Source organism: Micropterus dolomieu, linkage group LG23 (assembly GCF_021292245.1).
Source record: "Micropterus dolomieu isolate WLL.071019.BEF.003 ecotype Adirondacks linkage group LG23, ASM2129224v1, whole genome shotgun sequence".
NCBI classification, from domain to species: domain Eukaryota; kingdom Metazoa; phylum Chordata; class Actinopteri; order Centrarchiformes; family Centrarchidae; genus Micropterus; species Micropterus dolomieu.
Genome location: NC_060172.1, coordinates 16,270,183 through 16,287,264, shown reverse-complemented (window position 1 = coordinate 16,287,264; position 17,082 = coordinate 16,270,183). Strand labels below are relative to the sequence as shown.

The 17,082-nt window shown below is 39.1% G+C and overlaps 2 protein-coding genes across 7 annotated transcripts in view; one reads left to right on the top strand and one right to left on the bottom strand.

The window, feature by feature from the left end:
* LOC123962813 (rho GTPase-activating protein 26-like) overlaps positions 1-17,082 on the bottom strand; it is a 243,930-nt gene that overhangs the window by 85,498 nt on the left and 141,350 nt on the right. The window lies entirely within an intron of this gene.
* shroom1 (shroom family member 1) overlaps positions 2,864-17,082 on the top strand; it is a 32,607-nt gene continuing 18,388 nt past the window's right edge. For 2 of the 4 annotated variants that reach the window (XM_046039182.1, XM_046039179.1), the window contains exon 1: positions 2,864-3,047. The gene's annotated coding sequence lies outside the window, so the exon portion shown is untranslated. Of the gene's footprint in view, positions 3,048-3,969; positions 4,042-6,792; positions 6,887-17,082 lie in introns of those variants that run through there. The other 2 variants (XM_046039181.1, XM_046039180.1) reach the window with 2 other exon arrangements.

Sequence of the window (17,082 nt, the reverse complement as noted above, 5' to 3'; positions counted from 1 at the left end):
TGCTTGGGGTTTTTTCCCCCCCCCCCCCCCCCCCCCCCCCCCCCCCACCTCAGTGAGAAACCTGTTTAACTCAAGTGTCCAATGCCTTTAGCTTTTGCAATTTTGTGTACTGGTTTAGTATATATGTATATATAGATCTGTTTTTTATAACCAAACACAGATGGCTTGAGCCATTTTGTACTTAAAGCTGGAGGCCACTTTTCTCATAGGAATTCCTCTGTGGGTTTTGCCAGCCCAGTCAATGTCTTCATACACTGGTACACTTTGTAAGTACAGGTCCGCGCCTGGTGTTCCCTACACTATATTGTAGTCAAATGTACAAAATTTAGCATTAGATTGATTTTTAACAGTTTGCTACTCTCACTTATTTATTTTTCTGCCCCTTTGCTTAATGTTTTTTTCTATTTTGCCATTTTAAGGAGTACCAATTTATGAAATAGCAAGATGTAAATGTATCGGGTTGTTCATGAGATTTCATTGTAAGTAGTATTAATATTAATTCTAACTTGAACGAATCCAGGGTAAGATGAGGTTTTTTTGTTTTTTGACTTTCAGTAGGAAGATGTTAACACTTGCATGTTTCTATTTAAATACAAATGTATAAATTGTAAATATAACATTTCTTTAAGGGTGAATTTCTACTACAGGTTGACATTTTTATTGAAATTTAAAAATGCTGTAAATACAATTGTGAGATACTTTATGCACATTTTTTCCCCCCTTCTCTGTGGGCTGTTGTATTCTCTTCTTTTAAGCTGTTACAGATGACATCCCAGTCTCTGAACACTGTATATCAAATTGATTTCTCAGTCCTTTTTCTTACCGTGCTCGTATTTTTTGTGTCCTGCTTCACTGTCTCTCAGTATCATGGTCGCCACATAATCATTAATGTCTCTAGATCCAAGTGCGAATATTTTGTCTTCTCTGTATTTGATATGGAGGCGTGTACTTTTCATGATATTATATTGTTGATCTTATGAGATGGATGGATGGTGTGTACAGCCTGTTATGTAAAACCATGTCTGTCTCGTCTTCATGGGAGAGATGTATTTACTACTTGTCCCTTTTGAACAATTGGTCCAACATGTCTTTTGAAACAGAGGTATTTCTCTACAGGTCAAACCAGTTGTAGCAGTTTATACAGTATGTTGTATAACACCTTTTTTCTAAAAGTCGTCTCTAAAGTGAGACCAGCAGCATACACTATGTACAATAGTCAAAATTGGATTAGTTTTAAGAGAACTGATGATAGAGATACTATATATGATGGATGCAATATGATTAAAGGTACTCCATTGAGTTTGATCTTCAAACTTAGGTTATGTAATTTAAAAGCATTCTTGTGAAGTGAGTATTAATTGTGACTAATGAGAGTCTGTCCTGAATATTCTTTGTATTTTGCCGTAATGAGAATAAAATATATATGGATATGGTTAATGGAGTGTTACCCATCTTATTTTAGCAGCACAAGATAATCAGCTTAATAGAAAGCAATAGTGATATAAGCAGTTGATGCATGCATCTCATTTCTTAACATTTAAAAGTGTGTTTAAGTAAATGTGCTTAGTTACATACAACTGATAGGTTTGATTTACAACCCATCCCATATAGTGACTAATTACAACTCAAGACAGCTGCTGTTTAACAGGCCCAGCTGTGTTTCAGTTCTCTGTGAATAAGTTGCCACCAAGTGGTCACCAGTCGCTATTGTCATTGCTGTCATCCTATCAATTTCAGCATTATGATCGCTTGATTGTCAGTGCAATCGTACATATTTACATTATTATTGCAATACTATCACTTAAACTGCAATAATGACATTGTGAACAGGGAGGAGGGTGACATTGAGTGCTTAATTGTCCTGTTGTGAAGGCTTTCTGGATTGTAATCTAGAAAGGAAGGAAACCGGCTACAGTTATTTGCCAAAAAACCTAAATAAATAAAGATCCACCAATATGGTAGATGACTTCAAGGTCAGATTGATAGTTAAAAGATTATATATTTTTATGAATAAGGCTTCTCTTCAAATAACTAGGTGACACCTATGTGATTATAACATATGCCCTAATTTAAATTGTAAATCTAACATGTCCCTAAAATCACCGTTTTAACTCTGACTGTGAATATTGTTGTAATTAATAGCAAACATTGCCAGCTGGATGAAACTAAATTATTGAATATTGGTGGTCTAGAACAGTGTGAGCGTTTCCCAAGCTTTGTTTCAGGGGAGGCCCGCAGTCTCAGACAAACTTCTGGCCTAGAAGATATCCATATTTTGTTCTTCTACTCTATCCAGAATCATCCAAACAGTGCAGCCTCAGTTGTTTGTCTATTTCAATAAGCAATAAATGGTGCTTAGTTAATCATGTGCATGAAACAAAGGTATTCAAAGTAGTTTATATAGCTTTGCATCGCAGAGCCTCTTACAAATGATTAGCTCCTTTCAATCCACATTGCGCTACCCTGAGAGCATTAACTCTTATGTAGACGGTGATGTTTTCTCTTGGCCAGTTTGTCTTTTCACATTTTCTTTTGAGTTTTGTTTTTTGTCAGTTTTTACTTAGTTATCATATATGAAAGATGATAGTGTGAATATTTAATTTGATAAACTACTATTCACTTACATTACATGTCTTAGTCTGCATAGCAGAAAAATGTCACTGTTAGCTTCTGCCTCTTTTCAGGGAAATGAAAAACATCAAAACAATACACAGAAATGCACTGTTCCGCCATTAACACGGACTGCCCAATAAGGTGTCGAGTATTCCCAAAGTGCCCGCCTTCCGCCACCTCTGATTGGTCTACGTGGTCCTCTATTACCTTTCATCCGCTTCTCCCCTCCAGGGAATAAGGTAAGCTAACTGCGAGGGAAGGAAAAGGAAAGCTCATTACCGGTGGATGCGAGGCACACGCAAGGCAGCCACAAACACACACACACACACACACACACCCACTCAAAGTGAATTTCGCCCACCTGTTACTCTTTCGAGAAGAGGAAACACATCAGAGAGAAACAAGGACTAACAACTTGGGAAGTGAATCAGCAGGTAAGTGAAGAGGACTTTGGTAGCACAGCAGGTGCATCTAGTATCGCTGTGGCTGCTCAGTTTCGGGTTGTCAACTGTCAACCTGTTGGTTATTATTTCTTGTGAAAATATTCAGGATAACTTTTTGGAACGCAAAGTTTTTATTTTGAACCTATCTTTATAGGTGGTGTTTGTAAAAGTTGTGGATGTCGGGGTGAAAGAAACGTTGTCATTTTATGTGCTGCCACTGCTCTAACGTTAGTCCTTTAGTTTTAGTAGTTGTATCTGTTTTTATATCCTAAAAGTGATATTTGCCTTTCTCACCTGTGTGGCTTTTTAGTTTTTCAGTCTGTACTGCATGTTAGGTTCTTCTCAATACTGTAGTTTAGAATAAATTGGTGCTGAAACATTTAGTTATCTCTGGGGTTTTGGACTGTTAGAAGCAAATTTTCATCACATTGGGCTGTGTAAAAGCTCCTGACAGATGAATAACGTTAGATGATGAAAACTATGGTTAGTTGCAGCCCTTTAATGGATTGTATGGACTGAAGACAGACAGCAACCCAAACCACTGTTTTCATTTAATTGCCATTTTCATATTCTCTGTGTTGTACATTACTTATTCAATATCTGTTGTTTGGCAGTATTGCGAAAACAACATAGTGTTTTCCTACCTTAACCTTATCTGCTTGCCTCAAATTGATACCTGGCCCTGAATTATGCACAGGAGGGCCTTTCTACCTAAATGACTGGACAATGTTTTATTTAAACTGGAAACAAAAGGCGCCATGGCTGTGGCAGGGTGGCTTTGGTGGAAACCAGACACTGGTGTTTTGTGCTGTGGCTGAAATTGAAGCACTCATGCGGTGCGTTGGTCAGATGGTGGGAGCAGGAGGAGCACACTGGCCTCTCTGTGCGCTGCTGCTGGATGCCCCGCTCAGGCCGCTGACCCGCCTCGACTCCACTGCACCCACAGAGTCTGACCTGGTGGCTGCAAAGAGACCCTTTCAGAGATGTCAGTGCTTAGTACACGTGCATGTAGGTGTAATGGATGCATATATAAGCACACAAAGACAAGCGACTCAGCTGCACAAACACAGCAACTTATGTGTGCACAGAGACAAGAGGCTGAGGCAAGACAACCCAAAAGCAATGCATCCACCTTCTACACTTATGTTCCCACGTAAACACCTGTTGATCCAAAAGTCATCTAAAGTTGCGTTGCTTGGATAGTCATGCGCCAATGGATGGTTAAACTAGTCAGATTAAGTCCTGACTTGGCGACACTCTGTGTGATATTTTGACACAAAGCCAAACCATGCAAGCATTTGGCAGCACACACGTTTGGTAATTGTTGCATACAGGTGGTTGTATGAGTGGTGCTGTGTGTTTCTGCAGCAAGATTAAAGAAGAAAGGAACCCAGAAACAAAAGACAGACGCAAACATAAAGGCAACGGCTGTAAAATAAGAGTAGGGGTCATAAAGCCACAGGTCATACATGTAAACTTACCCTGAAACATGAGCTCTTTCTCTGTCTTTTGTGCACTCCCTCTCCCTCTAAGGTAACAACAAAATGTGTGCACTGTATCATTGGTGTGCTGCAAGAAAAAGCAGTTCAACAACATAGAATAAATGTGTAGGCCTGTAGTGCAGTCATTTCAGACATAAATTGGTCATGCTGCTGTAACAATACATGAATCTCACACGAAAATATAGTATACACAGGTTCAAAATAGTACTAGTTTATTGTTTGCCTTGTTGAGGCTGGTCATTTGTTGAACAGTGGAAAATTACTCTTTTGTGTGTGTTTGCGTGTGTGTGGTTTTGACTCGGATGTTTACATTTTTTTAGTGACCTTTTAAACAGCCCACCTCTGCAAGGATGAGCTAACTGGTTTGGCTATGTGGGTATTGTTTGACTCGTATCAGATTGTTTCTGTAGCAATAAGCAACTTTGTGGAGGCAGAAATCAAAAGTAATGACATAGTAAAAACGTTTGTGAATATTTTGCTGAACATGATTCAGGTGAAATTGTAGGATTAAAACTGATACTTGATGTCAGATTTAAAAAGCTAATGATAGTCCTGAAACAAAGCAGCTGAAAAGTAAAGAAATCTTTATCAACGTACCTACTGCCTCTGTAAGTAGCCAAAATCATCATCACTCTGTATGGTATTTCTTTGAAATGAAGGGGGTCAGGCTGAAATAATAAACAAGGATGTAGCAGGAACGTGTTAGAGTTATAAATCAGATAACTGCTAGTTGGTTTTATTTTTTCCCCGTATTGTTTACATTTTCCCGTAATGGGAGTGTGATTTTGTTGTAATTCCACTTCTTCCTTTGTACTTGCATGATGTGAGGCTTTCACTGGCATTATTTGTTTCAGAGGGGAGAAAATGCTTTAAGGAAAGAGGCTGATGTATGACTCATTCAAAGGGATTGGGAATTCAATAGTGTTTATTTAATGGTGAAATGACTGACTGAGACTCACTGTAATCAGGTACAAGATAGGATTTGTAATGATATTAAATGTGAACCACCAACATGTGATATAGATTTTCAATATAAATCACCTGTTGTGATCAGGTACCAACAGGTTTTGATATGAAGTGTCTTAGTAAGAATGGAAGAGTTGACCAAGTCCATCAAATCGTAATAGGTAATAAAGTCAGACTATTCAGAATGACATATTGGAGATTTTAGAGATAAGCTCAGGACTTGAAGTATATTTTACTACTTTGTTACATCATGGTGATGCTATAACATAATCAATTCAACTGTAGTGATCATGGAGGCTCATTAACATAATGTGTGGTGTTCTGGTTTGTGAAAGTCATCCTGAGGTCATGCTCCATTTTGAAAATAATCACCGTGGAAAAGTTGACAAAATGATGGATGCACGAGAGAATGATTGTTACATACTGGTATTCAGGTCAGCTAGGTTGTGTGACATTAATACAGTAACAACAAGGAAGGTCTCTTCAAACATTGATAGCAGATCAGGGTGAATGATTTGATTCTGTTGAGTATCTGAGTAAGAGCACAGAAGAGGAAGAGAGAAGCCTGCTTAAGATGCCATATTCAAGTTAAAATTTCCCCACAGGATTAATAAGTAATATGAAATAATAGAAAGAAAATCAGAGGTCGGTGTAACTAGCAGGCGTGTTGCGAATGGAAACATTAATACGTAAATACCTTGATGTTAAATAGCTTTACCCATAATCAGGATGAAAGCAGCAGTAAGTAAATAATACTTAAACATTACATTATTGTCTTGAGCTAATCGATGAGCTGTATGTGGGTTTATTTTTGGGTAATTGCCATTACAGAAATAAAACCTTTTGAAGGTGGTAGTCAGAACTTTTGGCATCACCATCATGTCCAAAATCACTGTAAAGGCTCCTACGGATTATGGTGTTTGTATAGAAGTTACCTCTGCATCTGTATTGTCTAAAAAGGCTTGCTCTGAAGTCTATTAATCAAAATGAAAGATAGTTGGTTACCACATGAGTAGGCCTAGCAGTCATTTAATGTGTGCTGGCTTTCGTGAATTTGAATACTTTTATGAGAATTATGGCCAAGGGTGGAATGTTTTTTTTAAATTAAACTTCCTGGCTACAAGTAGATGGTAACCAATGATCAATTCTTAACATTTCATCACAGTATATGCTGTATCTGGGCTAACTTTCTGATGGTGACAAAACATTTTTCATTTTGGATTGGCATGGGACCTATCTAACTCTGCAGTGTCCCTCAACTCTACGGAGTGATTTAGCACTTTTCAGGTCATTGTTTTGGATTTCTCTGGTCTGCAGCTGGGATTCAGACTCTAGTCTGGAAGCTGAGCAGAAACGCGAACAGTATGTTTTTTGGCTTCTATGTAATGTTTGCTAAATTTATTGTAAGTAACGTTAATTAGCCACATATATTTTCTACCTAATTGGTTGGATCATTACAAATACTTTGCTCTAAAAGTACCAAGTAGTCACACAGTGAGAAAAAACACATCCTGTGTAGGAAAAAAAGATGTATCCACAATCGTTTTAGTATCGCATCGTAGCCTTTTGAATAGTAACTGAATAGTGAGGTGCCTAGAGAGCACCCACCCCTTCCTACCCCCCAGTTAAGTTGGTTTAATTTGTTGCTGTCAGTAGGTTATTTGAAGGTTGTGGATATATTCTTTATTTTTACCAGCACCTGCATGGAACAAGTCGAGTCTGGGTGCACACTTTTTCTCCTCCTCTGACATAGCAGGTGTCCTCCTTGTAGAGATAACCAAGACAGGAAGTGCATGGATTGATTTCTTGTGTGTGGGGAACATAGGCAAAACCAACGCCATCCGACACACTCAGACATTCACAGCCTTTCCAGCTCTCTTTCCCCACCTTTTTATTTAGTGTCTTCTCTTCAGTTGTTGCCTTTTTCTCTTTTTTTACCTGGGTTTGACCATTCACTGGTGTGCAGTTGTGAGTTATTGTCAGATCCTCCCTCTTTTGTCAGTGGAACAGAGAGGCCTCTTCGGGTCCTATAGTGCAGATGGACAAGAAGGAGACAAATGGCTGACACGAGACCCCCTGGGGGCAGGCTGGAAAGTGTGTATGGTTATGTTTGTCTGCCTGCCTGTTCTGGTTATCTGACAGGACCACACCTACACTATTGTATGACCCTACAGGACCCTCACTGGGATGTGGCAGTGTCATATATCATGTGGATATGGATGTGTTTGGTTTGTGAGGGACCTTTTTGTATAGGCAGCTTACAAAAGGATGTTCTACTCCGTTTCCCTACTTTTTGGGGGATTACAGTTGTCGTAGCAGCATCACACTGCAGAAGCAATCAACAAAAATCTTTAAAAGCCTAATGTTTACAGTCAGTATTACCATACCTTGTAGGTAAGCTCTAACAAATGTGTTGAATGCATTTTCTTCCTTATAAAATATTTTGAAGCCTGCATTGTTTACATCAATGTTTAGCTAGCAGTATTTTCCTCCCCTGCCTTTGCTGGCACATCGCTGCGAATTCAGGCGCATTACCACCACCTTGAATGAATCATGTGAAAAGATTGGCAGGACTTTGTATCGTGCCACCCATGTACAAGTGTGAATCAAACAAAAGGGGGATTGGCTAATTAAAAACCTGCTCTGTAGTACTACTACAGGTCTAAAAGTCCACTTGGTACCTTTTTAGGAGATTTTATATAGGAGTTTTATTTCTGCATTATAAAAAGTAATGTTTTCAGATTTTTAAAATTGTATTCTTTTCTCTCTATTACTGATTCAAGTCAGTTATTATTACTCAGTCATCATTAAAATTGAAGTGAAAGTGATATTCTACAGTCAGATGTTAGGATTCTCCTCTGCTGATGCGCAGAAAAGAATGCATTTTATCATTTCCCAGCATCAACAACATTTTGTTAAGTTAGCATGAGTAACCACTATGGTAGAACAATGAAAATAACGGCACCTGCAGAAAGCAAAACAAATAACTATATTCAGTCCAAATCTAAGCCACGCTGCTTGACTGAAATCCAAGAACATCACTACACTGATAAGAGATGATGAGTTTAAAAGTTTTTAAGTTTTTAAATGTTGATGTTGAGATAATCACGGATGCATCAGATAAAGGGGCCCATACAGAGAGGAAGAAAGGAAGGCAGATTGACTAGTGTGTGTGTGTGTGTGTGTGTGTGTGTGTGTTGTACCTCCATAATACACTGTGCTAACAGGCCTGCTAGAGGGCTTTCTCGGGTTTCATAGCACCTAATGAGAAGGTGTGGGGTGAGGGGTTGTCACTAAGACTTGAACCGGCCACGGACGCAGTAACATGGCTGTGATATACTAATAAACGAGGCATTTACAACATGGCTGGAAGTAGAGGCTTGATGTCGTGTGTGTGTGTGTGTGTGTGTGTGTGTGTGTGTGTGTGTGTGTGTGTGTGTGTGTGTGTGTGACACCTGGGTTGTGACTCCATTATATTGGGACATTTTTTGTTATTAGATAAAAAGAGAGAATTTAAAGTAATTTAGGGCTTATACGATTAGTCAGCAAACAAAATTAGCAAAACAAAATGTCAAACATTCTGCAGTTTCAGCTTCTCAAATGAGAAGACATGTTGTCTTTGTTTTATGTCATTTTGAATTGAACATCTTTGACATTTGAAGATGTCACCTTGGTCTCTGAACAGCCGCGATAGGCATTTTTTCAAATTTCAAATCTTTTTTAGTGGACAGTCAATCGAAAAATCGCAAAACGTCAGATTCATCTATAATGGCGATAAGTTGCAGCCTTAAAGTGACTTCAGTTTTCAATTTTGTGAGCCAATAACGGTGCAATTTAATATCCAGTGTGGATTGATTCCCATTTGGACATATAATCTACTTTCTGAACGAGCGAAAAAGCCACAAGAGAAATTACATTATTACATTACATTTAGCCATGACATACAGTTATTAATATATATATCTCGAATTATAATCTCAGAAAGACTTATATCTCCCCCCAGTAGTCATACGTATGCGTATATAATCAGGCAGCACCACTTCTGACTACCACGCCATTTTTCCCCACCAGGTTACGAAGTCTAGAGAGTGTTACACTGTTTTCTGGTGAAGTTTAATCTCTGGGTGATTCATTTTACAGCCCCCCTCCTCCTCTCAGCCCCCCCCCCCCCCAAACCCCCCACTGCCTGCAGTAAAAAAAGAACCCATTGTGATCAATCCCCCCCAAATCAACCACGGTGGCAGACTCAGTGCTGCGAAACACAATGGCGATTAGAAATCACTTGACACCTGAGCATGATGATCAGTGCTATTAGGTTACTGGATCCGTTTCAAAAGCAGGACAATTAAAAGTTAAAACCATGCGTTTCGTGTCTACAGAGGTGTCGATACAATGGGAGATCATCTACAGCCTAAAGTCTATAGCCTGAGGTGTAGGTGGGAATCTGTAATTATCAGCTTATTAGACACATTTGTTCTTTCAGTAGAGCTTGGACATGAGTTCTGTTATGAAATATACCAATATAGAGGTGGGATGACTGCAGAATCACAGTCCACATGGTAATACTGCTGCAAGCTAACAAAGAACTACTGTATTCTGGATAAAATAATAATTTTCTTTTTCATTGTTACGTTATTGTCATTATATAGCTTTCTGCAGCATAAAGCAAACTTCTTAGAGGAAAAGCGCTTACCCAGGATTACTCAGTTTGAGAGACTTATCAGCCTGTTCAGGGGAAAATTGTTGGCTGAGTTACATTGATCATCTGCTTCAGAATGGCCTGACAAATGAAAAATGCTAACTTGTCCACCTTAGTGTCCAGATTAATTAAATGTCAAAAGCTTTTGGTGCTTAAATGCCAGATAGATTTTTTTCTCTGTCTACGACAAAGCTGAAGGAAGTAGATATTATTATAACTGCTATTTACCGATGTGAGCTGCACTAGTTTAAGTACCATATGTGGTCATGGAAAAGCTGTTAAGGAAAATTTTGAAAGTTGAGATTGTTGCACTTTAAAATTTAAAACTGCACTTTTGCTTTTCTGGCACTAAGCTGTCCACTAAATCAAATTTATTCTAGGTTCATTTTACAGGAAAATTCCCTCGTAGACTTGATGTGGAGACCGAGAGGGTGAGAAGCAGGAGGGAGGAAATAAATTCCTTGTTTGTCAGATGTTTGGCTCAAAGAGAGCCAACTTACTCAAACTTTCCCTATGTTTTATGGGGTCCAAGTTTATACTTGTGATGGTTGATAGAAAGGCTCTGTGGCAATACAGAGATGTTCATTTAATAATAACACCTGGTCAGGGGTCATCTTGAGTAGTTGAGAGTCTGTTGTTACTGCTGACGTAGTCCTTATGGATAACATTTGGTGATGTTTGTATGGGAGTTTTATTTATGTCAGAAACAGTCTGCCTAAAACTTGGAATCATTGTTGTTTGTAAATGAATTCAAGCAATAAATTGAGCTTGATCCAACAGTAAGCAAGGATATTTGACCAGGTCAGGTAAAACAGAAAGCTCAGGCCATCAGAAATGGCAGGTTTGGTGAAATAGGATACCTTGAGAGAGGTGAGCAAGCCATCTGTTGTTATTTTGTGTGCTTTGGGCTTTTTCCATGTCAAATAGTGCCTCACAAGGTAGGAGGCTAAATGTTTGCTGTGGTCTGCTCTGGACCAATCGGTTAAAATATTGTAGGTGTTTAACTCAACATCTGTCCGCAGGGCAAATTTCCCGAAAGCTCTTGTTTAGACAAATAGAGACCCAAAGTCTGACATGAAGTGATCTCTGACCCATAACTGTGATAAGTTGATTTGCCCCAGCTTTTTTTGTATGTTTTAGAGTGATGTTTCACAAGAAACTAAACCGGGTAAATAAATGCAAATTCAATATTTCCCTCAGACTGTATATTAGAAAAGTGAAACTCAGGTGAAACTCCAATTGCAAATACTGAAACTCGTCTTTCTCTGTAGGAAAGCTGTCAGTATACCCCTCACCTGCTTTAATCTTTGTCTGTGTCTGGGGAATGAGTGGGAGACAGATGTGTAAATAGAGGAGAAAGAGACTGAGTGAAACTTTATCCTGGGCTGTCAAGGCCAATAAATGACTGGATTTTAAAAAACGGTAATATGAGAAAGAATATTTCTGCATACAAGAACACCTGTTAACTTACTCACAAGAAATCCAAATCTGCATCTGCTTAATTAACGATTGTCACTTCCACTTGGATGTATCTGCTCGGTCTGTCAAGGTGGGTGCTCCTGACAATTTGCACAAATGTTGAAAATGGTGGCCACTTTTTATTTTGCTTAATTTCCCCTGACATTTTGGAGTCTGTTAGGCTGACCGGGCAGGTTACAGTAAATAACAGTAGTAACAAATAAATAAAAATGTACTTTATCAAGAATACGTCTTTGCTCAGATCTGTTGTTGACTTCAGCGCCATCCTTATTGGGGTCAGTGGGGGAAGTGAATGTTAAGCGTTCGCCCTCACACAGCGTCTCTGTCTGCCTGGCAGGTTCTTTTGCAATTCAAATTACTGGTGAGCAAATGTTTCCCTGTTGTCCTGCCGCTGCTGCTGTACAGGGCAGCATATTGTGTGCCTGGACTGTCCTTTTCATGTTCTTAAAGCATCCTGGTAGGTATAAAAGCGCATATTAGAGGCATGTCTGTTCCCTTTCATCACGCCATAGTGGACAGTGACCCGGTTTCTCACACCTTATCTGATTTATCCTCACATTTCACTTTGTTTTCTGCTGTTTCTCCTTCCTTGCAAGACATGATGTCACCGACATGCCCATGTAACAGCAGGAGCTCCACGCATGAATGCCTCCTGCAGTCAGTAAGCCTTTCTCACTGATGTCATTGACTATGTAGAATTTGTGTGCATGCCGCTGTTTATGGAGTAAGAGATTTGTTATTCTGCTGGTCATCCATTAAAGTGACCACAAGGATGCACGCATGACTGAAATTTCTCAACGTGTTGGTTAAAGATTTTCTGCATCTGCGACTGGAAGAAGAATCAACACAATGTGGATTCTGCTAAGTTTTTGAGTGTGTGTTCATTGTATTTTGATCAACCCATGGAGGTGTTTTCAGTTCTTCTGGTAGAGTGCTGCAGGTTCAGGTTGGGTGAAGCCTAAGCCAAGAACCACGTAGGTCACCAAACTCAAAGCAAAAGGTGCAATAGAAGATGTTTGTAAATATTCTCACTCATCCAGTTCATTGTTATCCAGGGTGGGTTAAAATCAAGGGCAACTGGACGTAAAATAGTAGAAGAGTAATAGAAGTGTAGTCAATCAGACAGAGTGTTTAAACATTGAGCAACAAAGTGTCCTGAGAAGTGAGAACTACTCTACAAACGCAAGTGGCGGTGTGCTATTGGTGTGAAGTGCTTTAAAGGAGTTGTTCAACATTTTGAAAAAATTTGTTTTCGAACAGAGAGTGATGTTTTTTTCTATTTTCGTACAGAAGTTTTAACGTGTTAATTAGGATAGATTTTGAGGTGCTGGTAGGTGGATTTTATTTTACTTTGGACTGAGCTAATGCTAGCTGATTCTGCGTTCCAGTCTTTACGCTAAGCTAAGCTAAGCTATGCTAAGATATTTGCCTGTCTTACTATTCCTTTAAAGGCCCTGCACACCCTAGGTATAACTCCACAGGTGATTTTATTAATATTATTAATAATTTTATTAAGATCTCCTCTCAGGACTGTGTCAGGGTGGGTCAAATTTATACTCTCATCAGTCTCCGACCAGATTTCACCAGGCATCATAGACCCTTCTCGCAACAAGTCAAAATGTCTGCCTTGCAAAACACAGGCAGGACACAGGCAAAACGGCGTGGGCAGGGTTTTAAGGTTAAACTGATGGAACTAACATGGTTAGCAGACAACATCATTCCACAGAGTTGTAAATCATACAGCTTATTATCAAACATGCCATTAAACACTGCCACTTTCCTTGCTCTCATCACAAGCAGCTGCTCATATTATTATTTCCTTGTGATTTTGCGTGTCAAAATTAATTACATCTTTTAGGTCATTTTGACTTAGTAGGTAAAACACAGGTGTTACTAATAACTATTAATGATTGTTCTGTTCTGCTCAAGTGTCCCAGTAAGCCATGACAGTGTGACTGTGAGCCAGCAAGATTAACACCAGGACCCTGAAACCGAAGCAGCCAAATGGAATTCAGTCATCATTCATTTTTATTAGTCACAGCCGGGCTTTTCCTTCTGTGATATGTCCAAATGTCTTCTGTGAAAAATCCAGTGTGGCCACAGCATTGTCTGTGCATGGAGTCCAATGACCTTGCATAGTTTCTAGCACAGATCCACTGACCTTCTCCCGATCAGGACTCTAATCAGTGAAGGTAACAGAAAACACCTGCAGGGCATGCAAGGCCCTTAATAAAAGTAAAGGGTGTTAGTTTGGACAGGTGTACTGTCACTTTGCTTGATGCCTGAATCTCAGTGTGCAGTTTTTTTCAGCAGAGTAAGTGCAGTATTTACTTTTGGAGACCAGAATGTGTTTTTCCCCCTTCAAAACGAGTCCCTGTATGGCTTCCATTACATTCTGTGGTCTAAAAATGTCCATCATTGGCTGTAATTGCCGCATATTAGATGGGTCTAGGGGAGCATTAAGGTCAGACGAGGAATGCTGTTGTCTTGGAGCTCAGCGGGTCATTTAGTACTGTAACCTGACTTTGGCCACTCCAGGAGGTCCAACGATTACAGGCGGGGAAAACACCCACTTCTAATTATGTAGTCTGAATTTCTCAAAGTGAATAGGATAGCGTGTTGATGTAGAGACTTAGGATTTGTGTGGCTGCAAGGATAGGGATAAAGTTTTGTGTGATTTCCCATGAAAGATGTTGGTGCAATATCTGAATAACCCAAGGCTATAGCTTCCATCTGCTGCAGCCAAAGGGATGAAAAGATTGTCTGAAGAAGGCCTAGTAAAGGCAGATGAATTGAACAACTAAAACTAAGGTCTGCTATGTCATTCAGTGCTATTGCTTTTCGGCAATTCATGCGTTCATGATCGGTGCTTAGGCATCTCTGCAAAATCGCCTGTGGCATGTTAATCTGGCACTTCTTCTCTTGCATATTCTCCTCACTACAGGATTAAATATCTAATTTCATTATGTAATGAAACTAAAACTTTGTCCTTGTGATATAATAAAGCCTCATGATAGGAAATAATCAGGATGTCTTAGTAAATATGACGTGACAAGTGAACATTTAAAAAGCAAAACACAATAGAGCAGTGCTCAGAAAAAGTGATTTACTCTTGCAGGTGTTTCTGATACATTTGAGCTTGTTTCGCTCCAAATATGCTTGTAGATGGATCTACGATTATTAGTTGATCAACAGGAAATGTATCTGCAACTATTTTAACAATCAATTAAACTTTTAAGTATTTTTTTAAGGAAAAATAGCAAAAACTCAAGGGTTCGAGGTTCTCTCAAATATGATAGTAAACTAGATATCTTTTTTGACTGTTGGACAGACAAACAAGACATCTGAATACATCACATTGGACTTGCCATTTCTTAGACCACAACAATTAATCAATTAATCATAAGGATAATCATCAGATTAAGTGATCATGAAAGTGATCGCTAGTTGCAGCCCTACTTTCCTTTTAAATTTATATCACTCTGCAACAAGTCATTACGCAGCTTTGTTGACTGTAACCCCACGGCTTTTTATTGCTGGATCTTCCGTTGTTTGTTCTACCAGGAAATGTCCTGCAGACTATCCTCCTCTTAGGTACCTGCCATCTGCACAGGGCAATAGATGACTGGTGAGATCATTGCACAGATAAATATCTGTTATGCAAGAGATGTGTACTCAAAAACCTTTTGAGCATAAATGATAATATTTCAAACAAACAGTGTAGAATTTAAGAGCAGATAGGCCTAGTGTTGCATGTGAACAAAAACTATTTGTCCAACTGGAAACAGGAGGACTACTGACGCCATTGCATAATGACTACTCTCTGTGGCCAGAGGTCTGGTTGTGTTAAATAAACAGCATTAAATAACTAGCTGAAAATTAGAATTTTTTTAATTAGATTTGCATATTTTGTTTTAAGCCATAAAGCTGAGGGCTGTGTATGTGTGCTGTGTGTGTGGCTGTGTGAATATAAAAATCTGTTTGCTTTACCTGCTGTACCTGCCCTAGCTGCTTATCAAGCACATTCCTTTCCATGTGCCTTTGCCAAACAACCAAACCAGCAAAACTGCTAACGATAAAGCACCGAGGGTCATGAGCGCAATGCCACCGCAAAGTGTCAGGTGCTTGGCTTACTGATGGATATTGTTACCATGCATAGCCAGCACAGATAGTAGTATACTTTTAATTGTATGTTTTTTATATTGTTATTTGTTTGAACTTGCCTTTAAGGTTAAGTCTCACTGTCACTTTGTCAAGGACGAGACAGAAAGCATAAACTGAATCACTGTCTGCTGATATTTGATTATAAACCAAAGGACATATAAAAATAGTGACTTGATGATGGAGCTAGATAAAAACTTCACCAAAGTTATTCACCTCATGTGGTGGTGCTAGGAGAAAAATGTTTGCCCAAACCCATCTCATGTTATATATTTCACAGGATAGTTGACAAAGCTTCATTGCTAAATACATCTTGCAGTGAGTTCAATATCAAAGGTTGATTAAATACAGTAAAGGATAAGCTTCCATGAAGGTGCCATGTTACTGTTTTACATTTTGTGACATTAAAGCTACTGTATAAATGAAATAACTTCCTTTCCATAAACAGTAGGCACTGTACATTCAATTGTATTATTTCCATGGTGAACGACCTTATGCAAATTGCGAAAGACAACAGAAAGACCCAGGTCATATTGTATGGACGTTATCCTACATCACTAAGGTGTGTTAAGTCCATTAACAGCTTTTGTCACAGATTTTGCCAGCATTAATACATTCCATATGTAACAGTAAATACTTGGAAGGAGCAAATGTATACTGGCTTGCACAAGCATGTCATTGTTCTCTACTCTTAGCTTTATTTCTTGTCGGATTGGCATTTTATGAAACACAAGCTGATGTGCTTATGTGTTCTCATTACTGGTGCTAAATCACCTTGTTTATTAATGGCATTTGTCCTTGTATGGTGTTTAATATAACCAATATTAGCAACTGCAGCATTGTTTTTCTTGGCTCCTTTCACTGATTCAAACGATAAATAATTACAGTTTGGGTGATTTAATCATGAGCTAGAAGTTACTGAGATGCATTAATGATTGGTTACATTACAAGAACAATAAGTACTGTAAAGTCAGTGTCTCCCTGGGAAGTCTCATTCTCTGCGCCAAACTCGTGAAGTCATGCAGTGTCATGGCTGACGTGGTACCAGCTCAGGGGCCACCATGGGTGAATTCCTGCGTCTGTGTCTGTGGTCAGCTGGTCAGACACATTGCTTATTATACATCAGGAAAGCAATGGTTACAACAACCTGGCAGGGCAAAGACGGCTATAGGCAAGAGATGACACGGGCTGGGCTAACTGGAAGTGACTCCCTGATTGT